This window comes from Natator depressus, chromosome 7, assembly GCF_965152275.1.
Source record: "Natator depressus isolate rNatDep1 chromosome 7, rNatDep2.hap1, whole genome shotgun sequence".
In the NCBI taxonomy this organism is placed as follows: Eukaryota; Metazoa; Chordata; order Testudines; family Cheloniidae; genus Natator; species Natator depressus.
In genome coordinates this window covers 35,160,857-35,185,962 of record NC_134240.1, presented here as the reverse complement: position 1 = coordinate 35,185,962, position 25,106 = coordinate 35,160,857, and the positions used below count along the sequence as shown (strand labels likewise).

The 25,106-nt window shown below is 43.8% G+C and overlaps 1 protein-coding gene across 2 annotated transcripts in view; it reads left to right on the top strand.

The window, feature by feature from the left end:
- Window positions 1–3,825: 3,825 nt before the first annotated feature.
- FBLN2 (fibulin 2) overlaps window positions 3,826–25,106 on the top strand; it is a 192,145-nt gene continuing 170,864 nt past the window's right edge. Inside the window, exon 1 of one of the 2 annotated variants that reach the window (XM_074958111.1) lies at window positions 3,826–3,893. The gene's annotated coding sequence lies outside the window, so the exon portion shown is untranslated. Of the gene's footprint in view, window positions 3,894–20,915; window positions 21,031–25,106 lie in introns of those variants that run through there. The other variant, XM_074958110.1, reaches the window with a different exon arrangement.

Genomic DNA, 25,106 nt, shown 5'->3' with positions numbered 1-25,106 from the left:
GCAGGATCAAGCAGGAGCCAGCCTTAGCACTGGCTCAAATCAACTTTCCATTGCACTAAATCCTGAACTACTTATTCAGACGTGACTTAGTCCAGGCAAATCTCCCAAAGAAGTAAATAAGAGTTTGGGCTGAACAAGGACTTCAGAATTGGGCCCACTATTAGCAAGATGCTATCACTATGATAAAATCCCCAGGTACATCTCGTGCTTTCTTGGACTTTGCATTTAATTTTGTTCCGATCTCTTTCTGCTAGGCTTATACCATTGCCTCTCTTTTGTGTGCCCAAGCAGTTAGGTTTGTAATTGGTTGACAGCACTTGACATTTAGTGATGTATGTAAACCAGGGATTGGCGATAACATAAATGCTGCGCTCACTCCTGAAGTGCTTGAGGCACATCACTTTGTAGCTAGAAAGCAATCTGAGTCCTGAGGCCAACAATTCCCCTGCTCTTTTCTAAGCTCTGTTCTTTTCACCTAAGAAATTATCATTTGGGAAGGGGGCTTGATTGTTTCCTCACCTCAACAGGAATTTTTTGGGTTAAAGTTACACAATCATTTCATGTAATTACTCAAACCTCAAGGGTATAAAGTGATTACCAAGCAGGGTCAGAAAGCATCCAGGAGGGCGGGGTGGGAGGGGGCAGTGTAATATTGCACAATAAGGCAGTTAAATGCCTTCCTCTCCCATTGGCCTGTCAGAGACAGGCATTATTCAGAGATGGAAACTCTTAGTCTTTTATAGTTGTATAAACATTTCCCATTCAGTTACGGTCAGATTGTTCAAAAGAGCTCAGCTCCCAGTTAGACACCAGGTTAAGTGGGCAGTTTTTGAAGAGCCCAGCATACTGCATGCTGTAAGTGTCAGCGTGGGAGTTGTAGGGCGCAGAACACACTGAAAATCTGGCACTTAGGTAGGTGCCTGCATGAGAACAGACCATTTTGAAAAGCGCATCCCATGTGTGGGGGCCGAGCACCTGAAAACTCGATTAGAAGGAATTTGTCTGGCCTGTAGTTTGTACTATCCGGGCAGTAGGAGCATGGCCTAACTGCCTGGTGGTCTGATTGGACGCTTGGATCAGATCATCACACTGGAGACCGGGCTCATTCTATGTCTTTGTTCTGCCCATCACCTCCATAGTGGCAAACACCAGCAGGACCTTTATGGTCTGAAAGAGTCCAGCCACGCTGGTGTGCAGGTTTTTCTAGGGTGCTTATCATCAGAGCACCTCACAGGTATTAACACCCCTGTGAGGTAAGCCCAGAGGCCCAGAGCCACACAGGGATTTAAGCATTGCAGCGCTCAGCCTTGCAGCACCTAGAGAATCACAGGAACAACACTGAGAGCCACAAAGGCTGAGTGAGGCACCTCGGCTCCCTATACAATGAATGGGGAGACACGGGTGACTTAGAATGGGATCCACAAAAGCCAGCACCTTAGGCAGGGAGCTGCCTCAGCTAGCCAGTGGGAGATGCTGTTGAGAGGAGGTTGTGCTAACCCCCTCAGAGACAGGCGCCTATCTCCGCACAGTGAGCCACAACTGGGGAACCAACTCCTGGAGTCAGGCAGCTTAGGCACCTAAGCGGTTTCCTGCAGGAATGAATCAGGCACTTGCCTCACTCCCCACAAAAGGGCTGGAGAAGGAGGTGGTGGTGCCACTATTTCATTTGCCAAGAGTGAAGCAGAATGCATGTTAAGTTGAACAAGTGGAACTTTATTAAAGCCTGTGCACTGTTGTTCTGTCTACCTGGCTGAATTGCTTCCAGCTTAACTCCCCATGTTCCCTGCTCCCTGTCAAGAACAGCTCCCACAGGGCACAGGGGCCCTTTGACTCCATTTCCCCTGATCATGACACACTCACCTTAAAACTTTAAATCCAGCCCTGAGATCACTCACTGCGGATGTGGTGGACCCAGCTGCAATCCCCCCTCTACCTGAGACAGAGAAAGTATTTGAAGAGGGGCCTCCCAGAGCTCAGGCAAGGGCGCTAACCCCCAAGCTCTGGGATATTCTGATGTGGGGCTCCCTCCGTCTCTCCTGTTGAAACAGTTCCACTGTGACTGAATAATGAAAGAACGATTAGAGCAGGAGGGACCGGCACAAGAGTCTCCCAGCTTCCATGTGGATGCCCGAACCACCAGGCTACACAAAAGTGAGACTAACTCTGTAGTCCAATGGTTAGGGCCACCCACCTGGGAGGCAGGAGATCTAGGGTCCAGTCCCCTTCTCCAATCACTCTTCCATTGTTTAGAGAGGCAGGCAGTGGGGAGCTGCTGGAGTCTTTTCCTGCGGTGGGGAAAAGCTCTGGCAGCCTGGAAACAGTGGGACACTATGCTGCTAAAAACAGCAGTGTAGATGCAAGGAGCCCTGTTTGGGTGTGTAGGGTACATACCCTGGTGTTCTGGCATGTCTGCACTCTGCTTACCTAAGCAGTGCCTCGCCGTCCAAACCGTTATTTATATTTGAGCTGGGGGCGTGCCGTGTATGCACTCTACACCTCGCTGTAAGGAGTGTGCACTATAGCTGTCCCCTTAGAGTGAGGGAACAGAGCACATGTCCAGAGGCAGAAGCTTAATCACAGAGGGAACTTTTACCCTGAAACTTTAAGCAGCAAGTGAATTTAGGGACCTACTGGGTTTGGTGAGAGTTTTGTGGATCACAGTGGAGCCTAAAATGGGGGTTTAGGTACCTAAGTACCTTTGTGGATCAGGGCCACAGAGATTACATTGATTTGGTCAAGGGGAGACAGGAAATGGCTATCAATTGAGTAGGGGAGCCAACAGCCAGCCTCCCCTGGATGCCTCTAGAAAGCTGGTTTTAGCTTGCAGGGAGAGAGGGGTGGCTGAGTTATCCTGCTTTAAAGGCTATCAAAGACATTTTCTTGATGGGACACAGCACTATAAGGATTTTGTTCTTTGCCTAAACCTTGTCTTTACTTTATAGCAGCATACATTTCTCCAAAGAGTCTGTATTTTCACATCAATATGCCAAGTGGAAGATCTGATGTTAAGGTCAAAATCATCCAATGCTGCAGTCAAGAGTTACTGCAAGGAAAGCAAACAGCAGCCTGGATCTCTGCAGTCAGCAGTGGAAAATTAACAAATAAACATAATAAAATCAATCCTTAGCAGAACTTTTAAACAGGCTTTGATGTAACTGACTAAGCTTCTAACCTCTGAAAACCAATACAGCCAAGCAGTTTTGCATGGCATGGCGACCAAGGTGGGGGACGGGGACATTGACGTTGTTTAACTTTCTTCTTTTTCCACCAGGAAATATGATGCAGATTTTCTCCTTCTCCAGGAGAATGTTATAAAACAGGCTGTTTCATTGTTTCAATATGTGCAGCTTTCCCCTGGCTTTTTGAGTGGAGGGCGCTACAGGCAGAGGGTCCCGGGAGGCTGCTGGGGACCCACCTCGTTCCTATTAGAGAGTAAATATTTCCAGGTTTTCCCCTTTCCCCTCCCCTCCCCTCCTCCCCCCACTGGTATAAGAGAGGGGGAAATGCCCTGCTGTAGAAAATGGCCTAGTTGGTTCCATCTCTGGTTAGGTCTCAGTGGCTCTGCAAAGCACCTGTGGGGTCTACAAGCCCTTTCCCCCCTAAAGACGTTTAACTGGCGAGGTGGAACTGAAGCTCGGCTTTATCCCCAGATAGTTCAACAGCAGGGCAGCCCGGCCCTCTCCTGCAGGGGGAAGGGGGGGGGGGTCTCAAGGGCCTGGTAATTAACAATGATTGATGGGCCATCGCCCCTGGGTTTCAGGTTAGACAAACACTTCGCGCAGTTGGTCAGTTTCACAGAAACTTTTGGTCCCTCCCCTCGGGTGCTCCGGGATCCCCCCGGTACGAAACGGCTCCAGCAGCAGCAGCGGCGCCCGCCGGCCCGGCAGAGGAGGGTAAGTGTGTCCGCCGGCAGGAGCGAGCGAGGGAGGGATGGCTTGCGGGAGGGAGCCGGGCGAGCAGCAGCCCTCCGCAATTGACGGGAGTGTCAGTCAGTGCTGCGGGCCGGGGGATCGGGCCCCCCCCGCCCCGTGGGAGTTCCGCCCTCTGCAGGGAACTTCAAGATGTAGCTCTGGGCCAGGTCCCCGGGCCACTCGCCCCGCCGCTGCCTCCTGCTCACCTGGGAGTCCCCCCTCTCCACAGCCACTGAGCTCCTGAGCGCAGCAGCAGCGCTCCCAGGCACGGCGCGGGCAGGGTCACCGGCCTGGGCACGGTACCGCGGCTTCGCAAAAGCCCCGGCGCCCCGGACCCTCCCCGTTTGCGCGGATGGTAGAGCCACCGCCTTGCGTGGACGTTTCTGGCTCCCCTAAGAAGTCAAAACAACCAGCAGGCATCGCGCTACTCCGTTCAGAAATCCTGTTTTCGTCCTCCCCCCCGGGAACGTGCACGGAACAAACCCTAGCCCAGTTGCAGAGGCTCAAGCGGCTGCAACGTTGAAGTAATTAACCAGCATGCGGTCCTCCTAAGTGACGGACTGCGTGCGCGGGAGGTGTAATGGCATACAGAACTCTGCGGTCCGTCAGAATAAGCGATATGATCCAAAACCTGTTTCCTGCCCACCCGGGCAAATATGCAAATATTTGCTTACCTGGTGGTGGTGGTTTGTTGTTCTGAAAGTGGCAAATTGCCCGTCCCCCACCCCCCCAAAAAAATAATACTTGAAATGTTTCAAAACTCTTGCTTTACTGAAAACAACTCTCGGGGTGGAGAGGGAGAACGGAGAACAGTTTGTGGAGTGGTGGGGGTTTGCAAATCAAATTACATGTGGAACACGGGGGAAATTGGCAGATAAACTCACTTTTTCATGAAATTGTTCTTCAAGTTGTGCAGACTTGCTAGCCTAGTGTGAGCTTAATGAGACCGAAGGAGGAGTTTGAAAGGAAGACTATGTGTATATATAGGACAGCTAGGGGAATACTATGGGCTTCTTAATTTTGCTGTGGACTTTCTTGGTATAAATCTACTATCTCAACAGTTTTCAGAGTAGCAGCCGTGTTAGTCTGTATCCGCAAAAAGAAAAGGAGGACTTGTGGCACCTTAGAGACGAACACATTTATTTGAGCATAAGCTTTCGTGAGCTACAGCTCACTTCATCGGCTGTAGCTCACGAAAGCTTATGCTCAAATAAATGTGTTCGTCTCTAAGGTGCCACAAGTCCTCCTTTTCTTTTTGTCTAAACAGTGCTATGTGACATGCTCAGCAGATACACTGCAGTAGTGAGAAACATCCAGATTCTTGAGGAGAGAGATGTGTGACAGATATTTGCGGGGAGAGGAAGGGAAGAGGAATGGGGCAGTGGAGGGAGAGGTTCAGTCCACTGACTGGAATAATATAAGACTCCTCCATGACATGCTCAGTACTTGAATCAGCCAATCGCTCCTTTTCTCCTGCCCACCCACCCCCTCCTCTCCTTCCCTCTTATCTCTTCCTCTTTACAACTCAGATACTTTGCTGGACTCTCCCTCTAGCCATGTCCAGAGTTGAGGAATCTGACAGGTGAGTGGAGGGTGTAATTAGACATGCACATTTGTACCACCTGCGGCAAGTTCTTTTGTTCTTTTTGGCTCTGTGATAGCAATTGGCCTTTCTCAAATTCTTCAGCACAGAAGGAAAAGATGTTATTCAGTCACTCAGCAGCTAGCGAGATGGTATTTGAGAGTATATCTGTCAGTGTGGCTTCTGATAGATCAGCAGCATCTAACTTTTCTATGTTGTGAAATCTGCATTCTCCCTTTGGAGGGCTCAGTTAGATATTCTGTATTCCCGAATGTCTTTCTGGGTTCCAGAGAAGGAGAGAGATTCCAGGTATGATCAATTCTGGATCAGTATTATATCAGGTGTGTGATTTTGTTTTAACTGAAATAGTTATTCCAGTACAACCCATAATGTGGACACATTACTACAGGTATAAAGGTGCATTATACTAGTACAGCTTATTTCCTTTCTTGTGTAAGACTGGTTGTAAGGCTGGAAAGCATACTTGGGCCACTGTATCTGCATCCTCACTAAGGGCTAGTCTACACCAGAAACGTTTTGTATTGCTTAATTATACTGTTATAGTTATACCATCAAACCCTCCTAGTGTAGATGCAGTTGACACCTGCAAAAAAGTGCTGGACAAAATGAGCTAGACAGGCAAAAGCACTTTCATGTCATTATAAATGTTTCTACACTAGGGCTTTTGTTTGGTTAAAAAAAACAAAACAAAACACCTCACCACAAAACAACCCTCAAAATCCATATTGCACCCTGAACTGACATTGGTAGAATAGCAAACGTTTCTAGAGCAGACTTGGCTTCAGTGTTTGCACAGTTTAATTATAGCAGTATATTTAAGCAGTCCAACTTTTGTATGTAAACAAGCCCTAGAATGTCTCTAGGGTTGCCGCGACAAGTACTACTGCAAACTTACCTGGCTGAAGTAGAGCAGAAATGGACACTGCAGTCTGGGAGCATGTCTAGATGATGGAGGAATGTGTTTGTGAGCTTTTTTCTTTCAGGTTAGCGGAACCCTCCACTGCCTTAACACCCCTTTAGAAACAGGTTAACAGTTAAGACTCCCACCTAAGGAAGCTCAGACAGAGCTAAATGGATTGAAAAAAGCATTCTTTTGTTACCTAGACAGGGCGTTTGTGTTCGTTCCATGGTGGCATTTGTCTTGGGTTGCTAACTTTGGCATATTGCAGCATGTTCACTGCTTTTAAGGGGTCACTAAAGTGATGTGAGTTCTAGACTTGTCATAGTACATTCCTGGGTACATGCAGCCAAATTCAATTCTGTTTCGTGTGCACAGCCCCATTTTCCATCCATTATATGAGAATATGTATCTGCCAGATGTATGTGGAGGGGAAGCTGAATTTTAACCTTGCTGCATATATGTCAGAGTAGAATTTGGCCTGTCACATTTAATGAATGTGTTGAGAAAGTTTTGCAAATGCACACATGAGTAAATGCACTGGACTAGTCACAGCTTCTAGACATCTGACATTGGCTTTTGACATAGCTAGGTAAAATCAGGGAGGAAGGAAGGAGACTCATTGATTCCAAGGCCAGAAGGGACCACTGTGATCATCTAGCACAGTGGTCCCCAAACTTTCACGTCATGCCCCACTTTACTCCTGTCTATGCCCCCCCCCCAGGAGTTGGGGCTGCGGCTCTGAGGGAGGGGGAGCGTGGACAGCAGTAAGGGGGCCAAGGCTGGGGCTGCAACTGGGGGCAGGTCTGGGGCCGGGAGCAGAGCTGCAGCTGGGGGCCAAGATTGGGGGTGGGGCCGGGAGCCGGGGCCGCTACTGGGGGAAGGGCTGGGAGCAGAGCGGGGCTGGGTGGCCCACACTCCCTCTCTGCCCCCATGGAGGCTGATCTGGGCCCTGCCGTGCCCCCCTGAACATTCCTCCGGGGGACAAGGGGGGCGGTGTGCCACAGTTTGGGGACCACTGATCTAGCCTGATCTCCTGGATAACATAGGCCATTGAACTTCTCAAAAATAATTCCTAGACCAGATCTTTTAGAAATACACCCTATCTTGATTTAAAAATGGTCAGTGATGGAGAATCCACCATCACCCTTGGTAAATGGTTCCAGTGGTTAATTACCTTCACTGTTAAAAATTTACACATTTATTTCCAGTTAGAATTTGTCTAGCTTCAACTTCCAGCCATTGGGTCATGTTAGACCTTTCTCTGCTAGATTGAACAGGCCATTATTAAATATTTGTTCCTCATGTAGATACTGATAGGCTGTAACCAAGGCACTTGTTAACCTTCTCTTTGTTAAGCTAAATTGATTGAACTCATTGAGTCTATCACTGTAAGACAGATTTTCTAATCCTTTAATCATTCTCGTGACTCTTCTCTGAACCCGCTCCAATTTATCAGCATGCTTCTTGGATTGAGGGTGCTAGAGCTGGACCCAAAATTCCAACTGCAGTTGCGCCAGTTCCAAATACAGAGGTAAAACAACCTCTCTGCTCCTATTCGAGATTCCCCTATTCATGCATCTTAGGATCATATTAGCTCTTTTCACCACAGTATCACACTGGGGGCTCATATTCAGCCACCACAATGCCCAAATCTTTTTCAGAGTTACCACTTCCCAGGATAGAGTCCCCAACTGTGTAAGTATAGTCTACATTTCTTTGTTCTCAGATGTATACATTTACATTTATGTGTATTAAAACACACATGTTTGCGTGCACCCAGTTTACCAAGTGATCTAGATTGCTCTGAATCAGTGACCTGTGCTCTTCATTATTTACCTCTCCCACAATTTTTGTATCCTCTGCAAACTTTATCAATGATGATTTTATGTTTTCTTCCAAGTCATGGATAAGAATTTAAGTAGCCTAGGGCCAAGAATCTATCCCTACGCGATCCCACCGGAAACCCATCTACTTGATGATGATTCCCTGTTTACTGTTATATTTTGAGACCTATCAGTTAGCCAGTTTTTCATCCATTTAACGTGTGCCGTGTTAATTTTATTTTGTTCTAGTTTTTCAATCAAAATGTTGTACAGTACCAAGTCAAAAGCCATACAGAAGTTTAATATGGTCTGTCACTTGTTGTAGACTAGTTGTCATTCAGCACTGGAAGTATGCTTTTTTCAGAGTTTATTTTTGTTTTGCTGGACAGTTCCTGGCAAGCGGAAGGGGGGGCTTCCATCAGGTCTGGGGGATTCTGCTGTGGAACCAGCTTTTCCAGGCAGGATCCATGGATTTCAGCTCCCCTCTGTTTGCACAGGAGGAAAAGAGCATTCAGTTCCTAGCTTGTGGGTATAAGCCACTTTCTCTTACAGCTTACCTCACTTTGTCTCTCAAATCACTGACTCCTTTCCAGATTTACAGTTAAATGCATTTTGCATTTATTTTTCTGTTTGTTGAGGTGTTTATACAGTTCTCATCACGAGAGTATCTTCTCCCAGATTTTTAAAAGAAGTATCTAAGAAACGTATATGTGCATAGGAAGAATACACTTTTCCGCTCACTGTCTTTGTCTTGTGGATATTGAGTATTTAGCTTGGCTATACTGCTTTAATCAAAGCATTGACTGCCTGGTTAGGGGCCTTTCTGCTTCCCTGAAAATAATTAAATAAACAAGTAAGCAATTGGGCGCCATCTTGTAGTTCTGAGTCGGGGCCTGATCTTGTAGTTCCTACACCGGGAATGCTCCGACGGAAGTCAAATGTATACCCAACTGTCCTTGATGTTTTATTTTAAGACCTTCTAACTGGACTAGTTTGGGACCAAAGGGCTGGTTCAGGGCCCCCTCTACATATCTCTAGTTTTCATGTCCAAAAAAAAAAAAAACTGTAGCAGGGTGGCCTGCCCTTAAGGGCCAAGAGGCCTGGGGCTAGCCAGCCCTGTTCAATCAGCCTCACCTGTGCCGTAATTAGCTGCCTCCCAGCCTAAGGGGGCAGGGCTGTTTGGGGTCAGGGGACAGCCTGAGTATCACCTCGGCCTTATCCAAACAGTGGAGAGAACTCGGGTAGCAGGAGGAGAAGAGAATTGAGTCACAGGGAGTCTTGTGGAAGGCACTGAAGTCAGGTGTGGAAGAAGCTGGGGACTCCAGGGAAGCAGGCTGGGAGTCCCTGTCCTATCCCAGTATAGGGAAGGCTGAAAGGTAGTCTATAGGGGCTGAGGCTATGTGTGGGACTCTGGGGAAGCAGCCTGGAAGTCAGTGCTCTATCCAAGAATAGAGAGACTCAAAGGTAGCTCGGAAGAGGCGCCCGAGCGGGGTGGGAAAGCTGTGTGTGTGTATTTTAGTGTTGCCCTGGAAAGGGTTATGTTTTAGTGACTGACTTGGCTGGAGGACAAAGCTATGGCAACAGCTCCAGCCTGGGTGGGGAAAGCTGTAGGGACCCGCCCTTGGAGGAGGAAATGGAGGCAGGGAGCACCTGCAGTCTTTTTATTCCCCCAGCTGTTACAATTCTAGCAACTAGCCTCAGCTGATGAGACCAGGAGTTTCCCTGTTAACTTTTTAGTGGCTGGAGTAGCCTGGGGTTTATACACCCCGGGACAATACTCTGCTAAAACTTGCCCTGGTGTGGCTGTTTTCTTTTTCATTGTCTCTCTCTGGGGCTGTTTTGGGGATTGTGAGATAAAAATGCCTTTTGAACTTTCTCTGTGTCAAACCCTCTCTTGGGGATTTTCCTGTGCAGGGGAAAGAAGAGTTTCAGCTTGTGGAATGTCCATCTCCTTGGGGGAGGGGGGCTGGGACTGGGGTTGAACTCTTCCCCAAGGAATAAGCAGGGTTTCACTCCACTCCTGCACACCACGAAATAGCTAATTGGGAGGTGTGGGGAGAGAGGGGGGAGCTGCTGATCGGCAGGGCTGGCGGTGGGGTGGGGGTGGAGCTGATGGGGGGCTGCTGATGTATTACTGTGGCTCTTTGGCAATGTACATTGGTAAATTCTGGCTCCATCTCAGGCTCAGATTGGCCACCCCTGCCCAAGAGGCAGGCAGCATGCTACATAGCTGACACTTTCCTCAATTCTTAGTTTACTTTGATACCTAAACCTCCTCATACCCCTCCCCTTCCACAAAGTGTATTCAACCCTCTGGGTGGGAATGTATCTTCAGTAAGTTATGTGCATACAAGAAGAAGAGAAAAGAACCCTGAGTCTTATTTAGTCCAACTCTTATCTCATCTTGCACACACCAACAATCCATGTGTTTAGACCAAGGCCTTGATATAGTGATATGGTCTCCCCTGTTTGCTTTTGTGTAGTTCTTCCCCTGGTTCTCTTGCCCTTGCGGAAGTTTGGATTTCCTGCTAGCTCTGGGGCACAATATTAAACTATTTTTTTTTGGCTGGTTTGAGCCCAAAAATGAGTCAGGGGCTGGTCTGCCAGGGATTGAATTGTTTGCGCCTGATTACACCATTGTGTTCTCCATATAAGAAAGTGAACTGCTGAAACAAACAAATATAATGATGTCCTGCTAAGAATATGGTGTGATGATTTTTTGGGATGTATGGGGGGAGGGCTAGGTCTGCATCTTCTCCCACCGCAGTCAATGAGCCATTAAGTTCTAATATCTTTTGAAATTGTGTGTTACAAACCTATCCTATTTATTATTCATCAAAATAAAGCTGTGCTAATTTAACTTCATCTTCCATTCTGCTTTAAGAGTTTTATACATTCCTATCTGACTGACTTGCTAATGAACTCTCTACATGGATTGCTTCCAAAATCAGACAGAAGTTTAAATATTGCCCTTGATCCATGTACACAACTCCCATTGACTTCAGAGTCCAGATGTGGCCTTCGGGCTTTCCAAGTAGAGGCAATTTATGGAAGTATGTTTTTGACTGAGATATGACATTATTTCTGGGTGCACAAGAAGCAGTGGCTTTCAGCAGTGTGGTCACATTTTATGAATGGGTATAGGCAATGACAGCTGAGCTGTCCAAATGTGTGCCAAGAATACAGCATGCAAGGGATACGGGCTGAAATGTAAGCTTGAGAAACATTTCCATTATGGACAATAGAACAGTTGAATAGCAAACTACTATAACTCCCTGTGTGCCCGCTTACTCTGCTGTTCATACTTAAACAGATCTCGAAGGGTAAAGGGGTAGTAGGACAGTAAGGCTTTGTCTATGCTGGCAACTGAATGACAAAACTTTTGTTGTTCAGAGATGTTAAAACAGCTTACACCCCGAAAGACAAACGTTTTGCTGAGGAAAAGCGCCGGTGTGAACAGCGCTTTGTCAGCAGGAGCATTTTCCTGCCGACAAAGCTACCACCGATCATTGGGGGTGGAAGTTTCTTGTTGTCAGGAGAGCTCTCTCCCGCTGACAAATAGCGGCTACGCTGCCTGCCTTTTAGTGGCACGGCTGTAGCGGTACAGCCTGTCAAAGTTCCTTCCCCGCTCTGAACTCTAGGGTACAGATGTGGGGACCTGCATGAAAACCCCCCGAAGCTTATTTTTACCAGCTTAGGTTAAAACTTCCCCAAGGTACAAACTATTTTACCTTTTGCCGTTGGACTTCATTGCTGCCACCACCAAACGTCTAACAGATATATAACTGGGAAAGAGCCCGCTTGGAAACACCTTTCCCCCCAGAATCCTCCCAAACCCTACACCCCCTTTCCTGGGAAAGGCTTGGTAAAAATCCTCACCCATTTGCATAGGTGAACACAGACCCAAACCCCTGGATCTTAAGAACAATGAAAAAGCAATCAGGTTCCTAAAAGAAGAATTTTAATTGAAGAAAAAGTAAAAGAATCACCTCTGTAAAATCAGGATAGTAAATACCTTACAGGGTAATCAGATTCAAAACCTAGAGAATCCTTCTAGGCAAAACCTTAAGTTACAAAAAGACACAAAAACTGGAATATACATTCCGTTCAGCACAACTGATTTTATCAGCCATTTAAACAAAACAGAATCTAACGCATATCTAACTAGATTGCTTATTAGCCCTTTACAGGAGTTCTGACCTGCATTCCTGCTCTAGTCCCAGCAAAAGCAACACCCAGACCGAGAGAACCTTTGTTTCTCCCCCCGTCCAGCTTTGAAAGTATCTTGTTTCCTCATTGATCATTTTGGTCAGGTGCCAGCGAGGTTATCCTAGCTTCTTAACCCTTTACAGGTGAAAGGGTTTTTCCTTTGGCCAGGAGGGATTTAAAGGTGTTTACCCTTCCCTTTATATTTATGACACAGCCGTATTGCTAAAAGCTGCCTAGGGTAGTAGACATAGCCTAAATATTCCGAAAGTCATAAGCTGAAAATCTTTTGAGGTGTACTTCTTCTCTGCAAAGTGACTAGGTAAAAATGTGTACCTTCTGACTTGAGACCTGTTCCCCGTGTGTACTCAGAGTCCTCTTTAGGTCATTAAAGTGAAACTTTTATTTCTTTTTACTCCTGTTAGCCCTTTGGAGCAACATAACTCAGATGGAACGAGCTGGATTCGATCCCTGTTTGTGCATCAACAGAAATATTTAGTAGGGCCTAACTGGTTACACTCAAGGAGACAGGGCTGCACTGGTGTCAGCCAGGGCCTAATTTGACAAATACCTGTATACCACGGTGTGAGAAGGAAAAAAATGCTGCTTGACTCTTAGGTTTTGTCTACACTGGAGAACTGAAGCCTTAGTTATAGAACTGTTTGTCCTGTACCAATATCAGCTCAATTGTTTCAGTGCATCCATGTTCACCGAGCTGGATTGGTTTAAGATACACCTTGCATCCACATTGGTGCTGTGCTAAAGCATTTCAACCAGATACCTATCCCAGTATCCAAGCTGAGTTCTTGGCTCAGCTTTCATTCACCGTGCGTTCTGGGAGATTTCAAAAGATCATTGGTATACTGTGGGCTGGGGGGTGGGACCAGTGAGTGCAATGCCCAGTAGCAATAAACCAATGCAGACTGAACTAGTTAGTGTTTAACCAGTTATGAAACCTGCGAAAGGCAGTCCTGGCAGTTAGAAAAAACATCTTTTTGGTTTTTTGTCTGAGTACCTTTAATATGGAAATCAGCGAGATCCGATAAGTACAGAACCTTCACTGCTGTTATTACCCAGTACCTTTTCTGAGAAGAACCACACACTAAATATATGTCAGGGCCTGGAAAAAATGCATTCCTTTTACACATACTGATTTAAGAAACTAAAAATAACCATATAATTCATTCGGCTTTGTTTAGAAAAGAATTGAATATTTTAAAAGTTTAAGAAGCTTGTCTGCTTACAGTGATATTACAAATGATTGCATTTGTTTATTTAGTTTAAGGTTTGCTTTTTACTGTATCGTTAATTGTAATGGACTCGTTCCAGCTGACTTGCATGCATGCATAACGCCACTGAATTTTGCATGCAAAAGGAATACTAGATCTTAGTTTAGATACAAAACCTTCCATTTATTTTCTTTTATTTATTTATTTTTAAAGTTATTCTTTCAAAATTTCCTTTACAACATACACTATTGGCTTTGTTGGAGATGGGAGGCGACTAGTTCTAGTTATATTGTGTAGAGTCACATTCTGCCCTGGTTTTTATACCCTGTGCAATGCCATTGATTTGGGGGTTGCACAGGGTGTATGCCAGCATAGATAACTGCCCTTCTAGTGAAGTCACTAATCCAAGGCCCAAATCACACTTTCTGTACTGAGGAGAATTGCCACAATAACTGAGTTGGATTCAGTGGCTATAAAGAAGGCAAAGAGATTTGGCCTTAGGTGGCTCCCTCCTTCTAAAAAACCCTTTGTAATCAACATGATCTACCAGCCCAAAAACTTTACAGAAATAGAAAACTAGGGGTAATGTGAGTCATATTTTAAACAATGCTGGAAACTTGAAAGGGAAATCACTTGAAACAGCAGTGGATTTTCCTATGCAGAAAGCTTTGGGGATTACCTCTGGATCCTGCATTGATAAGTAAGTGTCAATGGATTCATTCTCTAATATGAATTGTAGTACATTATAATATGTTGCAATTTGCCTTTAAACTTGGGAGGCAATGCTGTAAATACATTTTGCTTTCTGGCATGCTCTTGGGTTACTGACATGACATTCTGCTTTGATGCTGGAAGAATTTGCCCTGAGGAAAAAGCATGTTTAATCTTTTGTTTTTTTTGTAAAATGTCGAGATTAATATCTTGAGCACATCACGAGAGAGGGATACGTCCTTTTGGGATTCTACATTCATTTCATATTGTTTAGGATCACTTTGATTTCTTCCTCATAGAACAGCGTGACAGAGGATGAGCTGAGTGTTCGAAATCTCTATTCTGTTCAACAGGGAACTTTTAAGAGTCTCAAATATATAAGATGTGTTAAGGTACATGAGCAATTATATTTACAGCTTCTTTTCTTGGCTCTGGGCTGTCAGTTGCTTGTTTAGAAATTTAGGAATAAAACAGCACTGTCAAGTTAAACACAACTATATACCAATACGTTTCCTTAGCTATTTTACTGATAACAGCTTGAATTGTTAAAATGTGTTCTTTTAAAATATCTACTTTACTTTTCACTCTGTTTCGTACAGATCTTTCAACTTAGACCAGCCCCCCACCCAAAACAACAACAAAAACCCAAGTCAGTTTCACTTTTGTTTATAATTTCTGGTTACTTTGTTTCTTACTTAGATAACAAGTTCCCAGGGGCTGGGACTGTCATGTGTTTTGTGTAATGCCTAGCACACTGGGGTCTTGGACTATGATTGGGGTCCTTAGCTACTACTACAATCATCATCAACTTTGGCAGGTTCTTATGCACTAAAATAATATTTTGGTGATTCGGTTGCAAACATTGCTGGGGAATATTTTTTCATTAAAAAGAAAATAGCCTCTACTGAAATTTTAAAATAAAATATTTCCATGGGTTTTAATTTGTCTTTTAGTTCTGTCAAAACATGTTGATCTGAATCAAATATGCTGCTATCCATAACATCCTCATGATAGGAAACTACTGGACTCCAGTCCTACAATTGATACGATGTAAGTGGACTGCCGTGCTTCAGTGGGGATGCCATTTTGGTCAATGAAATTCTGGTGAGTGTAGCAGTTTGCCCATGTTTTATCATTTGCAGGGTTGGAGCGTGGTGTATTAGGTGGTTCTTTTGTTTTTGTTGTCCCCTCTCGTCCCCCACCCAGGTCTCTACGCTCTGCTTCCTGATTACTAAATTCTTGACGCTTCCATTAAAGGGAACTGAGTTCTAGAAAAATGACTTCTCTAGGTGGACTCCTGTTTTATTCTCTTTTTTTATTATCTAGAATTTTAATTTTCAGGAGTGATTGTAATCAGCATAAAGCTACTTTTCCCCTTCCTATTGACATGGATATTAGAGCTGTGAGAACAGTCTCACTGCTGGCCACACAAGACTGGAAAATCAAAAGTTGGATGTTTTTTCTTGAACATTTTGTGGTTTCTCCTCAAATTCTGTTTTCTCCCTAAAACAAAGGGTATTCTTTGTTTTTCTTTAGCCCATTGTGAAATTCTGCCATGTCATCACAGATTGTTGCTTTTGTGCTGAAAAATGGCCCTTTTACCCGAGGCAAAGGAAGAACATTGCAAATTGTTCCATGGTGAAGTTGTGCCTATTTTGGCAATGAAATATCGTCTGCTGGCAGAACTGTGCACTCAAAGGCAAAATGTCAGTTATTTTGAAATTTGTGAAAACTGATGATTTCCCACAGCCCTAGTTTGGAAGATGTCAAGGGTCTGACTTTACATTCGTCAGCAAAGCTCCTGCTGAAGCAATGTTTGGGAAAGCAATATTATGCTTTCCTTTTTAAAATGCCATTGCATGGTGTTAAATACTGTCCTAAGGTTATCTATATATTTTATTTTACTGTGGTATATTTGGGGTCAGATGTAAAATGGATTTTTAATTGTTCCATTAAAGCTCCAATGGGTCTTTCCTTAAAGATTTATTTATTTGCATTGCAGTAGTGCCTGGAGGCCCCAGTCCAATTGTACCAGGCACTGAACAAACATCGAACACAAAAAGATGGTCCCTGTCCCAAAGATCTTATAAAGTGAGACAACGAGGGGATACAGCAAACAGAGTGGGGAGAACAAGATAAGAATGAGGCAATTCAGGTCAGTGTGATAAGCAGTGGTCACAGCACACTAGACACCAGACTGTTGTCAAGTCGTTGGGTCTAATGTAGGGATCAGAGCAGAGGTGGGATTTGAAGGAGGACTATATAGTGGCTTTGTGGATTTTTATTGAGAACTCCTCTCAGGCATGAGGAATGGCATGAGATGGAGCCTTGAAGGTGTGTGTTTGGGGAAATTTGACAAATAGGCAATGAAGACTGGCATCATTGGCAGGATGGAGGATGATAGTCAATGTCCCCATTGGGTAATGGAAAATGGGTAAGTCCATGAAGGGCCTCACAAGTCGTTTGTCTGATCGTGTGTTAACTCCAATATGATGGCCAAGTTCCAAGTATGGGTCATAGTGTGTTGGCATGATATGGGCCCAGGCAATTACTTTCCAACTAAATTTTTCTGGCACTTTCAGCTCATTGTGTTTTGTTTTTTACTTCTGTGAAATTAGTTAAATAGCTGCTGATTTTTACCCAAGAACTGACTTCATTTTGGTGAATCCCTAAGTATCTCTTAGTTACTCACAGAGTTAATGTGAAAATTCATCAGTTGTTCATACACTGCTTTGAGGTTGTTAGATGAGAGGTACTACAGAAGTACAAGGTATGAATCATAATTTCACCAAATTCTAGCCTGGCTCAAATGGCTAATAAAATTAAGCATTTTTGAATTCTTAAGTGTGAGTTTTCTAGATAGGATGGTGATCAGACTATCTCATGCTCAACAGCTTATTGATTTAAACTCTGTCCTGGAACTACAGCAAAAATGTAACCTGAGGTTAGCAGGGAACAAGCTGTAAGGTCTTCACCATGTCTGAACTTGGCTCTTAATGCTGTAGGCCAGCAAAAGTCCCCAGGGAGTTGTACTCACAAATACCAAGTCTGAAATTGGCTCTAAGAATCTATTTAACTTTCAGCCATTCAGAGCAGGGATCACGTCTATTTCAGTTTGTCGAGTGCTTAGAATGGTGGGTCCTGATCCTGACTGGGGCCTTCAGGTAATATCAAGATGTATATAAATAATCATAATAAATGTATTTAATCCCCTCTGCTGCCAGAAGAGATGTGTGCTCCAGCAACAGTATAATAGAGAACTGCTATGTAAATAAATGGTAAAGGAAGATGTACCTGGTATGTGCAGCAGTGAAAGGGAGTATTGTGCCATTAACATTATCTAGCACAGAAGAAATTAAATTCTTTCTGTGTCAGAGAGGATGTGGCTCTCCAAGTAAACAGTGAACTCCTTGACACTGGGGCACTCCACAGTTTAGGTTATTGGTTACAAAATCTGGATCCTTCTAGAGCACTGGTTGAGACGCAGAGCAATCCAGTGGCTAAAAGTGATTATTGTGTGATGGCTGCTTGGCAATTTGAGACATATACTGGTGGCTTCAGTTAAGTTCTTAAACAAGCATTTACATCACAGAAATCATTGATTTCCTTGCGCCTTGCTGGTCACTTCTAAGCAAGACTTAGGCTTGTTGGTAGAGTAGCAAGTTGCTTTTCCTGAAATGTAGATTAAAAATGGACTTTTGTTTTTAGAGATGTCTATTTGTAATTATTCCTAAGCACTGAAATCCCTCTGTCTGCTCCCTTTTTTTTTTGTTGCTTTGTAGTGTATAATTATTATGACTGAGCAAGATAAGAATTCTTGAATGGTAATATAACTTTTAAATCCATTATGAAGGGTTTCTACAATTGAGGTTTTATTTAAAAAAAAAAAATTGTTCCAGTTAAGCTTACGCAACTGTTTCTGAACAGCACAAATAAGCTGGTTAATTAATCAACTGGAGGATCTCCAGTCACACAGAACTAGCGCCTTCACTTTAGAACAAATTGGTTTCTCCCAGTAGGCTATAGTATGAGGATCTGGGCAGAAGGTAAGTGAGTTCATATGTTACTTATATGGAGCTTCAAAATATCTTATAAAAAGCAGGTGTTACCACCAAGGTCCATTAAAAAATTAATGACAAAAAAATTAAAAGCAAGCAAATCCCTTGTCATAAATTGCTTTGCTTTGCACTATTCTGGCCAAGAGTTATTGTTCTTAGAGTGTTTATATTTCCTGTTTGTTCTGTCGCCTTGATGTCTCAGATTCTCCTTCCTACATGATTCCTAACTGTTGCTCTCCTTTAATCTTCTGTTGCAGCTGTTCCTTGGTGAGCATTTCAAAGATGATATAGCTTTCCCTCCATATCTCACGATCTTAGCCTGGCTGGGAAGCAAATGGAAGCCTCCACCCCTTTGCTCATGAATTATTGCCAGATAGGGTTGTATCCTCTTTGCTTTGCTTGTGTAATTTACTTGAAAATGTATGAGCAATTGGGGAGTGGCAGGGTCCAAGTGATATTGACAGTGGATTACTTTACATGCTGTTTTCTTGCAAAAGTCTGTCTGGAGCAACGAGATCATCTGTTTCTAGTTCTTACTCTTTTCAAGAAATCTAGATTATGTATCTAAACGCACAGCGGCATCAAATGAGCATTTTTCTTAAAATTATATGGGCTTTAGGTGTGTGTCGATTATGACCGTCGTTGTTGGTGGGATTAGATGGCAAGGAGGAGTTATTCTGGAGGACCAGTTTCACTGATCTGCTGTTCCTGCTTTGTGCCCCACGGGCAATGTGAAGCAGCCATCAATCCAGTTCATCTGACCAGTTAAATTGGGTTTAGGACTCCTTTACATTGCTGGAGTGGAACAAAACTACTGGAACATAGCAGTGAATGTGGTCCCAGATTTTTAATTTTTTTCATTAAAAAATTTTTAATTTTTAATTTTAAGAGACAAAAGGATGTCTTACGACTGTATCCTCCCACTCAGTGACAAAGTGGTAAGCAAATGCATCAACATGGAGTTTTCTAGAGACACTGAAGAGGGGTAAAGCTACTGCACAGCATGCTCCCACTTTCCCTCCTGCGTACTTGGTGGTGGTACCAGGGGATAAACAATGTGTGATTTGCAACATATGTCATTTGTGGCTGGGATAGTCCCAGGCACCTTCTTCTTCGTGTAGATGGGGCTGATGAAGCAGATTTTTTTCCTTGAGCCATTTCTCATGTAGTTCTTCCCTCCTCATAGTTGCCTATATACTGAGGTATGCTATCTTCCCAACGTATATAGGTGTACCTATATACCGAGGTACGGTCTCACCCTTAAAGAGGTACACGGTCAGAAAGAGCTACTTCCACCTCTCCGTAATGCTGCTCTACAGGTACTGAATCATTTATACTTGATTTTTGACTATTTTAATACAAAGAGAATCAAATACAAAAAAGAAATGTAATAGAAAAATGTCAACAGCCAGCAGAAGGTGACCCAATTTCTCAGCTAGAATGTTGCCAGCGTTTGAGGAGTCCATTGGCGGTATGGCTCCATTTTGCTTTTACTTCCAAAATGCACAGGCTTTTGGTCAACTGATGCAAAAGGAATTACAGTGCCACCGAAGGGCTAAGGGTGCTGTTGGAGTCAAAAGGCCAAAGTTCACTATTGAGGGTGAAATTATCACTGTCTTTACGTTGGCAACCTGGCGGCTTGCACTCCAGGCATTCAGATACTAAGGTGATGGGCACAAGTTCAAAACCCTAAGATAGAACACTGGGTGGGGAGGAGAGAGGGGAAATGTGCTGTTCTTCCTCCACTGTACACACCACCAAAGAGTGCTTTTGGGCGCACACTGCACTGGGCAGCACTGGGAAGAGCACTGCTGCCTTGCTCAGCATGCTCCATCCAGCATCCACAGGCATAACGCTTCCAGCACTGGGGCACTCCTGCCCTGGTGTAACCAACTTGTCAGTGTGTGTTGAATGTCTTCCTATCTGTCCCATACGCAATGGATTTGAGTCTGTTTAAGCTCCCTCCTATAGAGCCTAGATTTTTATCTCAAGCTGTAAAGGCTTGTGCTGGTAATTTAGGGTCCCCAGTTCAGTCCTTGGTGTTGGCCAAGTTGATAATTGTCACATTTACTCTCCCCTGGAGCAATAAGATAGCTGCTAATAAGGGTTGGTTTCTTCCAGACTGATCCTGCAAGTCCCTGTATGTGGACCTCCTAGAGAAGTCAGTGGGAGTTTTGCATATGGCAAGATTGAAGAATCAGGCCCTGGGGAAGTTTTATATTCAAATGATTGTAGTTAGTCGTAATATCGGTTTCTGACTTCAAGATGCCAAATGAAAGTCTAAACTGCCAGATACAAAAGTCCTGCCTTTCATTATACCTGGATTGACAGGACAGAGAACAGTCCTTTGAAACTCTAAGCTGTTTCCTTACACATCACAGGGGGTAAGAAGTGAATTAACCATATCATAGGCACATGGTACTTCCCTGCTCAGATTACACCACAAAATCTGGGCAGTTCCTAGGATAGAGCTGGGAAAGGGAACTTGTGAGTGTAAGAAACACTTGGAAACAGAGCACTAGTAACATGACTGCAGACAAAAGGTTATAGGAAAATTTAACTGCATCTACAGTCCTGCACATCTACAGGTTAGCAGAAATCATGGTTAACTAGATGCTTGTAGTGAATTTATTGTGACTGGTATGAAATAACTTGGCTTTAAGCTTTAGTTTTGCTTTATGTTATCTGTTTTGCTTGTAGTAGAGATTATACCTTACTGTGTTATCCCTTAACTTTGTACTGACTTTGTTCTCCAAATTTACTTTCTAAATGTTAATCACAGTTTTAAAGCTCTTGTTAAATGTCCTCTGTTTGATACAGTAAAGACTTCAGCAGACTTAGAAGTGTTTACTATGTGTTCTTTTAGCAGTGTATTAACTAAAAGCTATGGGTGCACTGCACATGAACAAAGCTCTCTGCAGTAGAGTTTTCTGCAAAATACTTCATAAACAAAATGTGTGTGTTTTGTATTTTAGTCAGAACTCAAGTGAGCTATTTTTTTCCGTTCCTCACAAGTGAGTGTCTCAGAAAAACAATTATTTCTAACACTGCTTCTGGCCTTTTTGACTGTGAATTCAGAGAGGATTTTATCTCACATACTGAAGTGAAAATTAAGTTTGTTTTTGTTTAATGCAAGTCAAGAAGTAGTCATGATTCAGTGTGACAGGCTGAATGTAAGCCATATGAGCTGAGCTATATAAGCATAAAGGATGATTGTACTGCAGAATACCTCCAAGAAATTTTAGATTTTTGACACATTTACCACTTCACAAGTTGTGTTTTTCTCTCCTCCACGCTCCCCCCCCCGCCCCCAGAACCAAGTATCTGATGTGATGAAAAATGTCTGTATTTTTTGTGGGAATAGTAAGTGTTTGGTTAAATTTTCTCTGCTACAATGAATTTCTCATAGGAACATGGAATTTTCTCTAAAATATAATGGGAATGGAGTAATCCAGTAGTATATGTACTTGTCCTGCTTTACTTAAAAATGACTTTATAGAAACCTTGAAGTGAATCAACCTCTGATACTAATAGTTATCACTAGATCAGGCTATTAGCTGGTGATCTGTCAGTAGTTTCCTTGACTAGCTTTTTTACATGCAGTGATATAATACATGGCAGTCTTTGGTTGTTGAGGATTACATTTTCACTGTGGCATGTGGAGCGTAGCTCACTCCACTCTCATTAATGCCACTAACTGGAGTTTGCATGTTCATCGAGATCACTGTTTGTCCCTAGGAATCCTGCAACATGAGGCAGATTTCCATAACTAGTCTTACTTTTTGGTGGGTGTGGTTTTTGTTTTTGTTTTTGTTTTTTTTAAAGGGTCATCTATTTTTTTCTTCTTTTGATATTTCTTCTGTATTTGTATAATGTATCACTGTTGTATAGATGGCAAATGAAAGGCAGTTTTAATTCTAACTCGAAATATTTGGGTTAGTAACAGAATTGCTGATTTAATCCTATTACTGGTAAATCTCTGTATCTCCTAACATTTGTGAAGGTAGCTGATCATTTTGCAATCTAAACATTTCAGCAATGAATACAAGTTAAGGTCCATTTCTGAATTACAGGCTAGTGCTTTCTTTCAGATGTTGTGAATGGTGTGTTCTGATATTTATTGTGTGTGTGTGTATAAAACGGTGTGTGTGAAATTAATATAACAAGTAGCGTACATTAGAATGTAGTAAAAAAAAATTGATCAGCTTAATCTACAGGGCCAAGTTCTGCTCTGTTACAACAGGGTGACTTTGTCAGAGGAGTTACTCTAGATAAACACCAAGGTATATATGAGAGCTGAATTTGGCCCAATAAATCTGTGCCAGTGGAGTGGGATAGTGTAAATCCCACTGGAGTTAGTGGAAAGCCTTTCCATTGACTTTGATGGCAACAGGGTCAAGCCCATTATGACGGAAGATGGTCCAGATCATGGTGTATTTTTGCTGCTTAACGTTGTGTGTTAATACATATTGGATACTATTTGTTTTTTAAGGAAAATGCCAGTAAAATGTCTATTGTTAGGCTCCAAATTATCCTTACTCCACTTTCACAATAAACTAGCCAATATATACTCTGAATATATGGAATGGTAAATAATTTCTGGCATTAGTGTGTCCTTGCAGGAAGAACAGATGGTACTTTAAACAAGTTTTGCTATGGGATAAAATGTTCCAGGTCTCTGACAGATCGTATCCATCTGTAAGGAAGAAACAGGATTTGTGTAAAGTAAACAGGGTAGATTCAAATGATTTGAAATCCGCCTCAGAAGGAAAAACAGGTTTTGTGCACTGCTGTGGTGGAAGCACATTGCTGTATTTGACCAGGTGACACATATTATTTGTGCTACCATAGCATCTAGGAGCCCTAACTATGGGCAAGGATCTCACTGTGCTAGGTCCTGTACAAACACAGAACAAAAAGATGGTCCCTGGTCCCAGGTGCTATTTATGTTCTTCAGAATGGGGTGTCGTCATTTTAAACATAAGTGCATTTTTGTCAGGTGGATCCCAAATGGGTGTGTTTTTAAGAAATGGAAGACTAGGACATGGAAGACGGTGCTCAGCCTATAACAACATAGTTCCTAGAAAATAAGAACATTTATTATAAAATAGGTATTAAGGGGCCGTGGTCCTCTTTGGCCATAAAAGCATGTGGAAGAGGGAAGTATCAGTCCTCGCAGCCACGCAGCTATTTTTGACCAGAAGGTGGGACTAACATCAGAAGAGAGGGCTTGGGCAGTAGGTTGAGTGGAAGGAGGAGAGTTGCATAGATGAGGGCAGTTTCTGATGGTCTCAGTCTGTCCATGCTCCTACCGCTTGCCCCTGGGATAGTGCCCCTGGTTCTTCCTCCTCTGCAGTACGAGTATAGCTTTTTGTCACTGCCCCACCAACTACCTTCCACAGACCCCTCCACAGTTTGGGAAAAGCTTAGGATGGGGAACTAATGTTGAGAGGCTGTTCTTCTATAACCCTTTTTGGTACCGTAACTTAAACGGCCTTCTGAGGGGCATGTACTTTGTAGGATGCCCTAGATTTCCCACCCTTCCCTCAACTTATGCCTCTCTGGCTGAACAGAGCGGGTCATCTACATTGGAGCCACCGAAGGGCTAGATGGGGGCATAGTTGTAGGGCTGCTGTGTGGCTGCTTTTCCTTTCCTTGTACCCCGATTACATTCCATGTACATTGGTCTCCCTCTTACCTACTCAGCTGTGGGGAGCATAAGTCCCAAAAAAGAATATGGTGGTTCCTGATCTTATGGTTTCCATGACTGAAGTATCCTTATAATAACCCTGTGAAGTAGGGAAGTACTGCTGTCCCCATGTTGCATATGGGGACTGAGGTGCAGAAAGACTGAGTTGCTCAAGGTTACACAGAAAGTGTCTGGTGGCACAGGGAATTGAATCTTGGATCTCCTGAATCTTGAGCTATTGCCCTTCACTACTGGACCATCCTTCTTCCCTTTCTGATATCTCTACCCAATTCAGGACTGACCTGGATTTTCAGACGCACCTATGGGTATGTCTACACTGCAGCTGGGAGCATGCTTCCCAGCCCGGGTAGAACAAGATGCTCTATCTCTGCTTATGCTAGCGCACAAAAAGCAGCAGTGTGGTGGTTGCAGGACAGGTAATGGAATGGGCTAGCCACCCAAGCGTGGACCCATGGGGTCTGGGCAGGCTGGTGCTGTGACATCCACACTGCTATTTTTAGCACACTAGCGTGAGCAAGCTCATGTAAGTCTTTCTACCCGGGCTGGGAGGCATGCTCCCAGCTGCAGGTTCAACAATCCACTTCACTGAGTGCTGATCTAGTAGACAGCCAACACTTCTTGGGTGGTTGAGGGCACTTGGTTTGGGGTTTATTCCTCAAATGGCGGGTAGGTACAATGGCACAACTTTGTCACCACAATTTTTCCCTTAAACCTGCTGTGTTTCCAGAGCCAGAGTGTGTTCTAGAATCACAGGACTGAAAGGGATCTGGAGAGGTCATCTAGTCCAGTCCCCTGCACTCATGGCAGGACTAAGGATTATCTAGACCATCACTGACAGGTGTTTGTCTAACCCCGCTTTTAAAAATCTCCAGTGATGGAGATTCCACAACTTCCCTGAGCATGTCTCTGTCCACAGTTTGGTCCAGTGTATCATCCTCTCTGTACTTGGATTAT